The sequence below is a fragment of the Myotis daubentonii genome, chromosome 1 (genome assembly GCF_963259705.1).
Source record: "Myotis daubentonii chromosome 1, mMyoDau2.1, whole genome shotgun sequence".
NCBI lineage: Eukaryota > Metazoa > Chordata > Mammalia > Chiroptera > Vespertilionidae > Myotis > Myotis daubentonii.
Genome location: NC_081840.1, coordinates 109,886,263 through 109,899,382, shown reverse-complemented (window position 1 = coordinate 109,899,382; position 13,120 = coordinate 109,886,263). Strand labels below are relative to the sequence as shown.

General features: G+C 44.5%; 2 pseudogenes; one reads left to right on the top strand and one right to left on the bottom strand.

Moving 5' to 3' along the window:
* Positions 1 to 9,712: 9,712 nt before the first annotated feature.
* LOC132212141 (translocon-associated protein subunit gamma-like) lies at positions 9,713 to 10,717 on the bottom strand (annotated as a pseudogene).
* Positions 10,718 to 12,097: 1,380 nt separating this feature from the next.
* On the top strand, positions 12,098 to 12,835 carry LOC132226298 (TCF3 fusion partner-like; annotated as a pseudogene).
* The last annotated feature ends 285 nt before the right edge of the window (positions 12,836 to 13,120 follow it).

Genomic DNA, 13,120 nt, shown 5'->3' with positions numbered 1-13,120 from the left:
CATCCAAGTGAGAGAGACACAATGATTGGTTGCCTCCCTAATGTGCCCCTACCGAGACCAGGGAACCTGCAACTGAGGTTTGATCCCTTGCCCAGGAATCAAACCTGAGATGCTTGGGTTCATTGGCCAATTATCTAACCACTGAGCATACCGGCCAGGGCGCTTTATCCCCTCTTTTTTGGTTTACAAGACAGTGACCCAGCCACCCAGTCAGGTATCCTCTCTTTTTGATGGAGCATATTCTCTAGAGAAGCAGGAGAGGATCTTGGTTTTGTAGGGCCTAAAATGTAGTAATTGTCCAAATTACAAGTGATAGCACACACTTACTTAGAATGAGAAAAGAAATCACAACAAATTGCAATGTTTAAAATGTTACAGATACCATAAACATCACAAATCCAGGAGATCAGTCTATCATTAAACTGTGACACAACTCTATAATAATTTCCTCCTGAAAGTTTAGTTGTATCTTTGATGATTTCTGTATTAGTTGAGATTCAATCAGAAGCACATCCCACCAGAAGGAAAATTTTCTGTCTATCTATCTATCTATCTATCTATCTATCCATCTATCTGTCATCTATGGATTTGTTACAGGGCTTTGCTCTTACACATGGTGGAAACTGGTTAAGCATGCTTTATAAGGCTGTTGACTTGACATCTGCAGCTGGAGCTTGAAGTCAAGAGGACAGGCGGGGTGGAAAGGAAGATGAATGTAAAATGGGGGAGAGGAAGGACCAGCTGGAACACAAAAGCCTGAGCTGAGACCCACACGGACAGATTGGAACTGTCTCCACCCCTGATGATGTGGATGCCCTGCAGGAAAACTGGTGCCCTACCTCGTACAGCTAAGGACACATACCTGCTCAGGAGTTAGAGAAGCTGAAGGAGGATCCTGGGGAGGTGGAGCAATTGCAGGCCCTGCTGCTGCCCCACACTGAGGAGGTGAGCCAGCAGGAGGCAGCACCATGTGTAAGCTATAAAATGGCTGCTGCTTCCCCCCTGCCCTGAAGATCTCCCTCGAAAACATCTCTTGAGCCCTGGCCAGTTTGCTAAATCCTTAGTGTCGGCCCTCAGAGTGAAGGATCTCGGGTTCGATTTTGATCAAGGGCACGTACCTAGGCGGTAGGCTTGATCCCCAGCCCCAGTCAGGGTGTATGTGGGAGGAAACTAATTGATGTATCTCTCTTACATCGATGTTTCTCTCTCTCTGTCTCTCCTCCTCCCTTCCACTCTTTCTAAAAATCAATGGAAAAAATATCCTTGGGTGAGGATTAACAAAGACAACAGCAATGACAACAAAAAACGTCTCTTGTGGTCACCATAAATAGACACATAAGAAAGAGAATTCTGGGAAACACAGGAGCCAAATTAATACATTAGCAAGCCACTAGAGCTTCTTTTTAATGGTAATGATTTGGTAACATTTTATATTTTTCATTGAGAGAATACAAAGGTAATTCAGTCTTTACTTTAGCATGTTTAATCAAAATTACTTTTCTATCATTTCCAGTCAAGATTCATAAAACATGGGACTTCACACAAGTAGACTTGGCATTTGATACTATTACAATTTTGTGTCCCACAGATGCAGGGATCCTGCTAAATTCTATTTCATGTGATTCCCACTTAAAGAGAGAAAAATAATTTGTTGGACAGAGAAAAAAACGGCAGCCAAACTGGAAATAAAACTCAAGTGGGGAACATACACCTGGAATTACCAGCTGAGATCCAACTGAAGAGGAGACTTATATCAAGGAAGGACAGAAAACACCTGGAGACAGGTAGGAAGGGTGAGGTCAAGTGAGGAGCTGACCCAGCTTCCAGGGGTGGAGGCCAAGAGTGAGGAGGGATCACTAAGGGAGGGTCTGCTCCTTCAGAAGATAGTGGCCTGAGGCCTAGAACCCAGGCTGGGCTCCACAGCCTAGAGCACCAGAGCCGAGACGAGACCGGCAGCCCATGTAACTTCCAGCCATGAAAGGTGGCCGGCCGCCACAGAGTCTGGAACTGGTATACCACAGCAGGTCAGAGAGAAAGCCAAGTTTTGTTTCTTTGTTTTTCTTTAAACCCAAAACACAGGAGTTTTCATTTTCAGCTACTCACCTGAGGCTTTGGTGCAGGGAGGAGATGTGGACTTGAGGTGCCTAAGGAGAGGCTGGGGTGGGAAGCATTGTAGAGAGATGTGGAAAAGCAGCCACCAGGAGTATTTGGTCATAGGCCCCCAAACCTAAATGGCCATTTTTCTTGAGAGGAACTAGCCACTCCCAGTAGCCCCAGGGCAGGAAAAGGAAAAAAAAAATTCCCTAAGTGATACAGCCTGTTCCATCTTCAGGAGCCCTGCCTGCCACACCCTTCATTTTGACGTTTTCAGAAGAAACAAAAGCAGAGGCAAAGCCTATGGGTTTGAACAGTCTCAGGAGTGCCAGTGACTGGATTGGGGGAGGGGCCGTCTATCCCACTATCCTGGGAACCAGACTGGTACTTCCCTGCACGCACAGAAGAGTTGATAAAAACTTCAGGTTTCAAGCCGACCCCACTGGTCTCCATATAAGGATCTCTGTCCAGCCAAGGGCAGAGTAATATTTTGGGCCAGTCACAGAGTAGTAGCTCTGTGACAAGGAAACACACTGACCACATTTCCTTTCTTTTTTAATTCTATTGTTGTTTCTTTTCTTTTCATTCTTCCCCCTTTTCACTTCTTTTCTCTTTTATTTTTTCTCTTTCCTTTCTTTTTTCTCTTTTTAAATTTGTCTTATCTATCTGCTTTATTGATTCATTATTAGTCTAGGCTCTGTTGTTTTGTTCATATATATATAATTTTTCTCTCCCTTTTTCCTACTCAATTTTTTCCTTTATTCTTTTATTCACTACTAGATGTTTTCCCCTCTTTTCTTTTCTTTTTTTAAAATATATTTGTTGCCCTGACTGGTTTGGCTCAGTGGATAGAGCGTCGGCCTGTGGACTCAAGGGTCCCAGGTTCAATTCCAGTCAAGGGCACGTACCTTGGCTGCAGGCACATCCCCAGTAGGAGGCGTGCAGGAGGCAGCTGGTCAATGTTTCTAACTCTCTAACCCTCTCCCTTCCTCTCTGTAAAAAATCAATAAAATATATTTTAAAAAAAAAAAGAAAAAAAATATATTTGTTTATTGATTTCAGAGATGAAGGGAGAAGCAGAGAGAGATAGAAACATCAATGATGAGAGAGAATCATTGATTGGCTGCCTCTTGCACACCCCCTACTGGGGATGGAGCCTGCAACCCAGGCATATGCCCTTGGCTGGAATCGTACCTGGGACCCTTCAGTCCACAGGCTGATACTCTATCCACTTAGCCAAGCCAGCTAGGGCTTCCCCTCTTTTCTTTCTCTTTTTTCTTTTCTCCTGCTTTCTCATTTTTTTTCCTTTTCTTATTTTAGGTCTATCTGCTTTCTCCTCTATTTTCATTTTTAGATTATTTTCTTTTCTCTTCTTCCCACTTTATTTTAAACCATTTTTCCTCCCCTAATTATTTATTCTTATTTACTTTAAAATATATTTTTTTATTGATTTCAGAGAGGAAAGGAGAGGGAGAGAGACAGAAACATCAATGCTGAGAGAGAATTATTGATTGGCTCTCTTTCAGCATGCCTCACACTGGGGATTGAGCCTGCAACACAGGCATGTGCCCCAACCAGGAATCAAACTGTGACATCCTGGCTCATAGGTCAATGCTCAATCACTGAGCCATGCTAATTAAGTTCTTCTTATTTTCTTTATTTCAGTTCTGCATCTACATATTCCTTCTCCCTGCCTTTTTCTTGTTATTTATTTGTGCTTTTTTGTTTGTTTTCTTTTCTCCTCATGTTTTTTCTTTCTTTTTTTTTTTTCTATCACTCTTGTTCTCTTTTATCTTTCCTAATTTGTTCTTCACTGGTGGTTGCTTTTGCCGGTACTGTAAGGGTTTTGTGTATGTTTTGTTTTGTTTATTTCATTTTGTGTTTTGTTGTGTTGTACTTTGTTCTGTTTGGTCAGCACCTACACAACAGCTCACATGACATGCTCAGGGGTGAGCCACGTAGTCAACCAGCCTGAGAGGAGACTCCATCCATGAACAAGACAATAAAATTCAAAACCCAACTACAACAGAAGAACCAAAATAACTCAAGTAAAGGGCTTTCCTAGAGCACCCAGCTCAGATCTAAGAGACTGCACCATTAGGTCCCACAAAACACCTACTACATAAGACCACCTCACAAAGTCTGGGAGGCATAGCAGTTTGATCTAATACATAGAAACAAATACAAAGGGACAACAAAAATGGGGAGACTAAGAAACAATGCAAATGAAAGAGGAAGGAGGACGTGCAAGAAAAGGAACTAAATGAAATGGAGGCAAGCAATTTGTCAGATAAGAATTCAGAATAATGGCAATAAGGGCCCACAAACAATTCAGTGAGAACTACTTGCAACTTAATGGGCATTATAAGGGACTTAATGAGAGCTACATCAGCATGAAAAGAGAGCTTAAAACAAAAAATAAGATTAAATTGGAAATGAGATATGAAATAACTGAAATAAAGAACATCCTGAAAGGATTCAACAGTAGATTAGAAGAAGCTGAGACTGAATCAGCAAATTAGAAAACAAGATAGAAAAACACCCATTCAGAGCAGCAAATGTAAAAAAAAAAAAAAAAATTAAAAAGCAGAAGGAAGTATAAGGGAGTTTTGGGACAACATGGAATGTAACAACATTCACATCATATAGGTAGTAGAAGAAGAAAAATCTGAGAAAGGAATAGAAAACCTGTTTGAAAAAAATAGTGGCATAAAAATTTCCCTAACCTGGTGAAGGAAAAGGGACTCAAGTTCAGGAAACACAGAGAGTCCCAATCAAGATGAACCTCACAAGACCCACACCTAGGCTCATAATTATTAAACTGGAAAACATTAAAGACAAAGAAAGAATCTTGAAGGCTTCAAGAGAGTTCCCATTAGACTGTCAGCTGATTTCTCAATAGAAACACTTCAGGCCAGAAGGGAGTAGCATGAAGTATACAAAATAATGAAAATCAAGAAACTGAACCCAAGACTACTCCATCCAGCAGGACCATCGTTCAAAATTGAAGGTGAAATAAAGAACTTCATAGACCAAAAAGGCTAAAAGAGTTTATTACCACCAAACCTCCACTGCAAGAAATACTGAAAGTACTGTTGTAAGAAGAAGAAATAGAGAGAAAGAGAAGAATAAAGACATAAAGAATAGGATGGCAACAAATAAGTACCTATTAATAATAACCTTAAATGTAAATGGCTTAAATGCTCCAATCTGTAATAATAAAAGTGTAATATGCTAATTAGATCCGACAGCCGAATGACTTTCCGGACAACCTTCTGGATGAAGCCGGGGCTGCGAAGGCTGAGCTCCTTACACGAATTTCATGCATCGGGCCTCGTGTGTGTGTGTGTGTGTGTGTGTGTGTGTGTGTGTGTGTGTATATATATATATATATATATATATATATATATATATATATATATTATCTACAAGAGACCCACCTCAGAACAAAACACTCACATAGAATGATAGTGAAGGGATGGCAAAAAATTTTCCAGACAAAGTAAAATGAAAAGAAAGTTGGGGTGGCAATACTCATATCTGACAAAATAGACTTCAAAATGAAGGCCATAACAGGAGACAATGAAGGTCACTTCATAATACTAAAGGGATTAATACAACCAGAGGATATAACTCTGGTAAATATATATGCACCCAATACAGGACCATACAAATATATATATATATAAAAAAATGTCTGGAGGATTTTAAGGGAGAGATTGACAGCAATACAATCATAATAGGGGACTTTAACACCCCACTGACATCACTGGAGATATCTTCTAGACAAAAAATTAACAAGGAAACAGTGATCCTAAATTACACACTAGATCAGATGGAATTAATTGACATTTTCAGAACATTTCACCCCAAAACTATGGAATATACATTCTTCTTAAGTGCACATGGGACATTTTCAAAGATAGATCACATGTTAGGATACAAATTCTCTACAAGTTCAAGAAGATTGAAATCATATCAAGCATCTTCTCAGATCACAATGGCATGAAATTAGAAATCAACTACAATAAAAACACTCAAAAACATTCAAACACATGGAGGCTAAATAGCATGTTATTAAACAACTAAAAGCCTGGTGCACAAAATTCATGCATGGGTGGGGGTCCCTAGGTCCAGCCGGTGATCAGGGCCTATCGGGGCCATCTCACCCAGTCCCAATCAGGACTGGGCTGGCCGGGGCCTGCCAGCTGCCAGCCAGGGCCTGACGGATGGGGTAGGAGGGACGGGGGGAGGGACAGGGGAAGATTGGCTGGCTGTGGGAGGTTGGCTATGGGAGTGCACTGACCACCAAGGGGTGGCTCCTACATTGAGCTCCCCCTGGTGGTCAGTGCACATCATAGCAACTGGTCAACTGGTCATTTAGCTTAGGCTTTTATATAGATAGATGAATGGGTTACCAAAGAGATCAAGGAAGAAATGAAAAACTTCCTGGAAACAAAGGAAAATGAACACAAAACACAGTGAAAGCAGTCCTGAGAGGGAAGTTCATAACATTACAGGCCTACCTCAAAAAACAAGAAAAACTTCTAATAGGCTGTGTAACCCTACAACTTATAGACTTACAAAGAGAACAAAACGAAAAGCCAAGAGTAAGTAGAAGGAAGGACATAATAAATATGAGAGCAGAAATAAATGGCAGCCCTAGGCAGTTTGGGTCAGTGGAGAGAGCAATAGACCATTGGCCTGCAGACCAACAGATTCTGGGGTCAATGCAGGTCAAGGGCACGTATCTTGGTTGCAGGCTCCTACCCGGCCTGGGCCAAGTGTCCTTGGTTGTGGAAGATAATGGCTTGTTATTTACAAGCTGGCTGCAAATTGCCCACACTGTTTGGTCTTTTTTTAACTTTCCTGTCTCAGTTTCCCTATTCCTCCTGCCCTGGAATCCTGTAACACTATAACTAAGGATAAAAAGAAGCCACGTTGAGACTGGTAGGAGCGGAGAAACGAAAAGGTTTCCCCCCACACCCACATGTGGCAGTTGAGAATTGGGAGGGATGTCTCAGCTACAGAGGCTCCCCTCTGGGGACAGAGGGTTCCCAGCCCCACAGTGGACTCTCCAGCCCAGGGCTCCAGTTTGGGAAGAAGAGTCACCATAACAGGTAGCTTTGAAATTCAGCAGGGATTCTATCTAGGTGAGACAGAGGGCTGCTGGTGGGTTAGAAATCCTCTTAAAAGGCCCACGCAGACTTACAAACACTCACCCTAAGTTCCAGCAAAGGAAAAGCAGCTTTAAAGGCACAAGAGACATATGAAGAGAAGCTGAATTGTGTGGCTTCAGGATGTGGAACATCATTGTTCATGTGTTCAGCCCTCCACCCACACACCCAGCAGACCGGTGCCAAATCTGAATTTGCATTAACCTAGTGAATACCACTCACCTCATCCTGGTGACTCCCTGAGACACAGGCACCCAACTCATGCCCTGCCATTGGCTATTTCAGTGTCTGTGACACGCAGGCCAGCCATTGCCTATGCCACAAACTTTCTTAAAAACTCTCCTTGCCTTGGCCAGTGGTTCAGTGGCTAGAGTGTTGGCTTGCACACCGAAGGGTCATAGGTTAGATTTCCAGTCAACGACATGTACCTGGGTTGTAGGTTCAATCCCCGGCCCTGGGCAGAGCATGTGCAGGAGGCAAAAAATAGATGTGTCTCTCTCACATTGATGTTTATCTACATATCTATCTATCTATCTATCTATCTATCTATCTATCTATCTATCGTCTATCATCTATCTATCTTTATCTCTCTCTCCCCCTTCCTCCCTGCCTTTCACTCTTCTCTAAAAAAATCAATGGAAAAAATATCCTTGGTGAGAATGAACAAAAACAAAAAACTCTTTAAGTTCTGCTGGCCCCAGGCACACAGTGGCTGGCCTTGGTGTACCTTGTACCTCTTGCTAAGCAGCCTTAGGCCCAGTGTGGGTGACAGCCAGTCTCTGGTCACAGTGTATCCTCTCACAAGCACCTCGAGGCCTAGCACAGGCAGCTACCAACAGCAGATGGCTTTGTAGCTCCTAAGAGATGGCCCCACGATGGGCATAGGCAGTGGATGACATCAGTCTGCACCAGGGCCCCTCCCAATGGCCCAAGAACTAACACACCTGGTGGCCTTCTTCAGACCACAACAAAGCATCATCTGATTAGTTCCACAAACAACATATCCAAGGTTGATCTTGGCAGGCACCAGAGCCCTGCTGGGGTGGGTGAATTCTACTCCATGCAGTCATCCCCTCTTTGAGGACCTACCCCACACACTAGTATGGAAAGAGCAATTAAGACTCAACTAAAACAGAAGGACATATACAAACCACAAAAGGGATATTCCTGGAGCACCCAGCTCAGGTGACCAGGGAGACTGCACCATGGGGCCCTATAGGACACCTACTACCTAAGGCTACCTTGCCAAGACTGGGAAATGTAGCACATCTACTTAATACACAGAAACAAACACAGAGAGGCAGCCAAAATCATAAGAAAAAGAAACATATATCAAAACAAAGAACAAGAGAAAAATCCAGAAATATAACTAAATGAAATGGAGGTAAGCAACCTATCAGATACAGAGTTCAAAACACTGGTTATAAGGATGCTTGATAAACTTAGGGGGAAAAAGGTCAATTCAGTGAGAACTTTAGCAAAGAGAGAGAAAACAGTAAAAAGGACATAGGAAACATAACACAGTCAGAAATGAAGAATGCAATAACCTAAAAGAAGTCTACACTAGAAGGAATCATCAGGAGATTACATGAAGCAGATGATTCAACAGCAATTTCAAATATAAGGTAGCTGAAAACACCCAATCAGAACGCCAAAAAGAAAAAATAATTTTTAAAAAGGAGGATAGTTTAAGGGACCTCTGATGCTGGAGGCTAAGAACAGTAGTTAGCATAATAAATGAAAAAAGTTTGTCAGAAGGCTGATGGACATCTTCAGCAGGGCTGAAGATCTGCATATTATTACCTGCTGCCAAACAGCTGAGGGCAATTCCCCTAACATGATAATCCTTTATTGTTTACCAAACCTTACCTTTGATATGTATATCTGCTTTGCTAAAGGGCAAAATGTGTGAATAAAAAGCCGTGGGTCCAGACATTCAGAAAGCCACTCCACCAGAGAGCTAGTTTCCTCCTGGCTCCCCAAAAATGCCTTCCAAATTTATATTTCTTTTCTAGTATCCATTTATGTCACAGTCCCTTCTCCAGATTCCTGAACCCTTGCTGCAAAAAGACTGCAGTACTCTGAGACAACTTCAAGCTTACCAACATTCAGAATATAGTGGTACCAGAAGGAGAAGAGAGACAGCAAAGGATTGAAAAACCTATTTGAAAAAATAACGATGGAAAACTTCCCTAACCTGGCAAAGGAAATAGACACACAAGTCAGGGAAGTGCAGAGTCTCTAAAGAGGTGAACCCAAAGAGGTCTACACTAAGACACATCATAATTAAAATGCTAAGGGTTAAGGACAAAGAGATAATCTTTTCTTTTTAAGTTTCTTTTCCCCAAATTGGAGAAACCATGTTTTTAACTTTAATTGAGTTATTTCAAATCACAAATTCAGAGATTTGTAAACATGCAGTTCAATCCCACCCCCCAGGCAGAGGTAAGGGGAGAAAAGAGGATTCACTCTGGTATTTATGGTTCCCAAAAAGTTGTAATATTGTACTTGGAACACACAGAACCAGCTATTAACTTCTTGCTACTATAGCAAATACTTACAGTTCAGTCCAGGTTACTGTGATCTCTGACAATCAAGGAAACAAGTTATTTTCTCCTCTTGTGATTATAGCACATTGCCAGACACATTTGCCTTTTTAATAAATGTCCTGGTACTCTGAGTTTCCCTTTCAATTCATGTAATTTCGACAGTTTGTCAAAAAAAGAGCATTAAACAAATATTGAATTACATTTTGTTGGGTCTTTCAAACCCTCAAGCTCCAGACTATAAAAACATCTTATGTGTCTCCCACCCCGACCACCCAGCTACTTTTCCATATACCAAAGACCACCCATAGATACAAAGCCAAGGGTGAAGCTGACATGGTCTATTTGGAGCCAGTAGACAGGAAGGCGAGGAGACCTGATGAAGCACTTATGGACAGAATATAGTTCACTGTGGGGTTGAAGTTCTTCAATATAAAGAAGGATGCAACAATGACCAAGACCAGGAATAGAGTGTTGTTATAGAAGATGGAAAATGTTGTAGCTTCATAATCAGCAACTTCATTCTTCTTCCACAAGATTCTTTGATTTTTTTCCTTCTGAGACATCTTTCTATTATCAGCTTCAGAAAGTTTTCGAGTCACTTCTTTGGAAACAGCATCTTCCCTCTTCTGTGCTACTTTGTGCTTGAGTACAAATTTCACATTTTCTGTAGGCAAAGGCTACCAAATAAGTGCTTACAAGTGTCATCACACTGAATAGAACAGCAGCCTGAATAAGATCCATATGCCATATCTGCCAGTATAACCAGATGGGGATGGCAGACACAATGAAGGTGTTCCCAAAGAAGAGTGCAGAGGACTTGGCTGAGAAGTTGCAACTGAAATCCTGAAGGAGCAGGTCCTCCTCGGACTTCTACTTGGAGCTGCCTTTCGGAGCCATAGTGGAGCCGTAGCTGGGAGCAAGCCAAAGAGATAATCTTAAAAGCAGTGAGAGAAAGGCAGTTAGTTACCTACAAGGAACCCCCATAAGACTGTCCACTGATTTCTCATCAGAAACTATGCAGGCCTGATGGGATTGGCTTGAAATATTCAAAGTGATGAAAAGCAAGGACCTACAACCAAGATTACGTACCCAACAAAGCTATCATTTGGAACTGAAGGACAAATTAAGAGTTTCCCAGACAAGAGAAAGCTAAAGGAGTTCACCACCAAACCAGTGTTACAAGAAATGTTCAAGGGACTGCAGTAAGAAGAAGGGTGAAACATAACATAAATATCCTATCTAATAAAAGAGAAAAATGGTAATTGGCGTACGACGATACCCTTTTCATTGGCTAATCAGGGCTATATGCAAATTAACTGCCAACTAAGATTGGCAGTTAACTGCCAACATAGGCGCAATGCTGGGAGGCGAAAGGGGAAGGAGGGAAGAAGCTGCCTGCCGCTGACTGCAATCGGAAACCCAGGCGGCAGCCAAGAGCCAGAGAACCGAGCTGCCTTTGCTCGGAGAAGCCAGGCCTCCTTTGCCGGCTTCTGTGATAAGAGAACCTGGCCGCCTTTGCCGGCCCTGGGCCAGTAATGGGAGAAGCTGGGTGGGGCAGGGAAGAGGTGGATGTCTGCCTGGCTTCTCAGATCACTGATCACCAGTGATGGGAGAACACCCAGAGGCGGGGCCAGAGGCCAGGCTGCATAGCTGCCTGGGGACACCATCTGGACCCCAGGGGCGACGCAGCCAGGCCCCAGAAGGAGACCCAGAAGGTGACCCAGGCGCTGGGGCTGCGTTGCCGCTGGGGCACGTGATCCGGTCCCCCGGGGGCGAAGCAGCCAGGCCCCAGAAGGAGACCCAGGGCCCTGGGCTGAGTTGCAGCTGTGGTACGCAATCCAGTGCCTGGGCTGAGGAGACCCAGAAGGAGACCCAGGCGCCGGGGCTGTTTTTGCCGCTGGGGCACGCAATCCGGTACCTGGGCTAAGGAGACCCAGAAGGAGACCCAGGGGCCTCGCAAGAGGAGAGTCTCCATGGTCAGATGGCGTGGTGTCGGGACAGGAATAAAGACCCGAGGTGACTCAGATGCCTGGCCACAGGGTTAGACCAGCCAGCAGGGCCTTTCAGTTGGGACTGGGGTGGGGGTGGGGCGAGGGAGGCAAGCCGGAAATAGAGAACTACAACTCCCAGGAGGCTTAGCGGCCAGGGCCTGGGTGCCTGGCTGTGAAATCGGATGGGCTGTAGTTTTGCAAGCCACTTTAAACTAGAGGCTTGCAAGGTTGGAAGTTCTGTGTCGGGAGCCAGGGAGAAATGGAGCCGGAGCAGAGAGAGGGGTCCATGGCAGCCGTGGGCTTTGAGGAGATCTCAGCACCTCCCGGCTGGGAGCTGGCGCTGCCTCTGCTGAAAGGTGGTCACATCCTGGAGAGCTAGCTTGAGACCGAAGTGGAGTTGGTGTCTGGGGGTCTGGGCAGCTCCAGCCTCCAGGAGCGAGATGAAGAGGAGGAGGCAGCCTGAGGCCAGCAAGGGCGGCGCCAATGGGAACTCAATCGCAGGAAGTACCAGGCGCTGGATCGGCGCTGCAGGGAGATCGAGCAGGCGAAGGAGGGGGTCCTGAACAGGCTCCATCAGATATAGAGGATAACATGGAGACTCCAGCAGGAGCGGAGGTTCCTCATGAAGGTGCTGGACTCCTACGGTGACAACTACCGGGCCAGCCAGTTCACCATCTTACTGGAGGACGAGGGCAGCCAGGGCAGAGACGCCCCCAACCCAGGCAATGCTGAGAACGAGCCTCCAGAGAAAGAGGGGCTGTCCCCGCCCAGGAGGACGCCAGCGCCCACAGAAGCCAGCAGCCGGGCCCCTGGTGAGGGGCCCAGCAGTTGGAAGAGGCGGCGAGTGCCATAGGAAGGGCACTGGGCAGGAGTCCCGCTGACTCCGGAGCTGGCCCCCGTGCAGATAAAGGTGGAGGAAGACTTTGGCTTCTAAGCCCTCGAGGCTCTGGACTTAAGTTGGGTTTCTCGGGGGCCAGACAAGCTGCTGCCCTACCCCACCCTAGCCAGCTCCCCCTTTGACTGACCCCCCAATAAACGGACCCGATGCAAAAAAAAAAAAAAAAAAGCTTATAGAGGCATGTTTATAGGATCAAATAGTATAAATATAGATGTAACAGGACAATAAAAAGAGAACCTGGCTATAATGATAACCTGAATGCTGCCTCTGTGTCATTCCTTCTTTGGGAACCCCTGGACCTGCTGGGGCTGGACCCCAACATTCCTCTTCTTATAAGGACTTCAGTGAGATGGGCTAAGGGTCCCACTGGAACTGCCACAATTTAATGTAATCCCCTCTTTAAAGATCTTA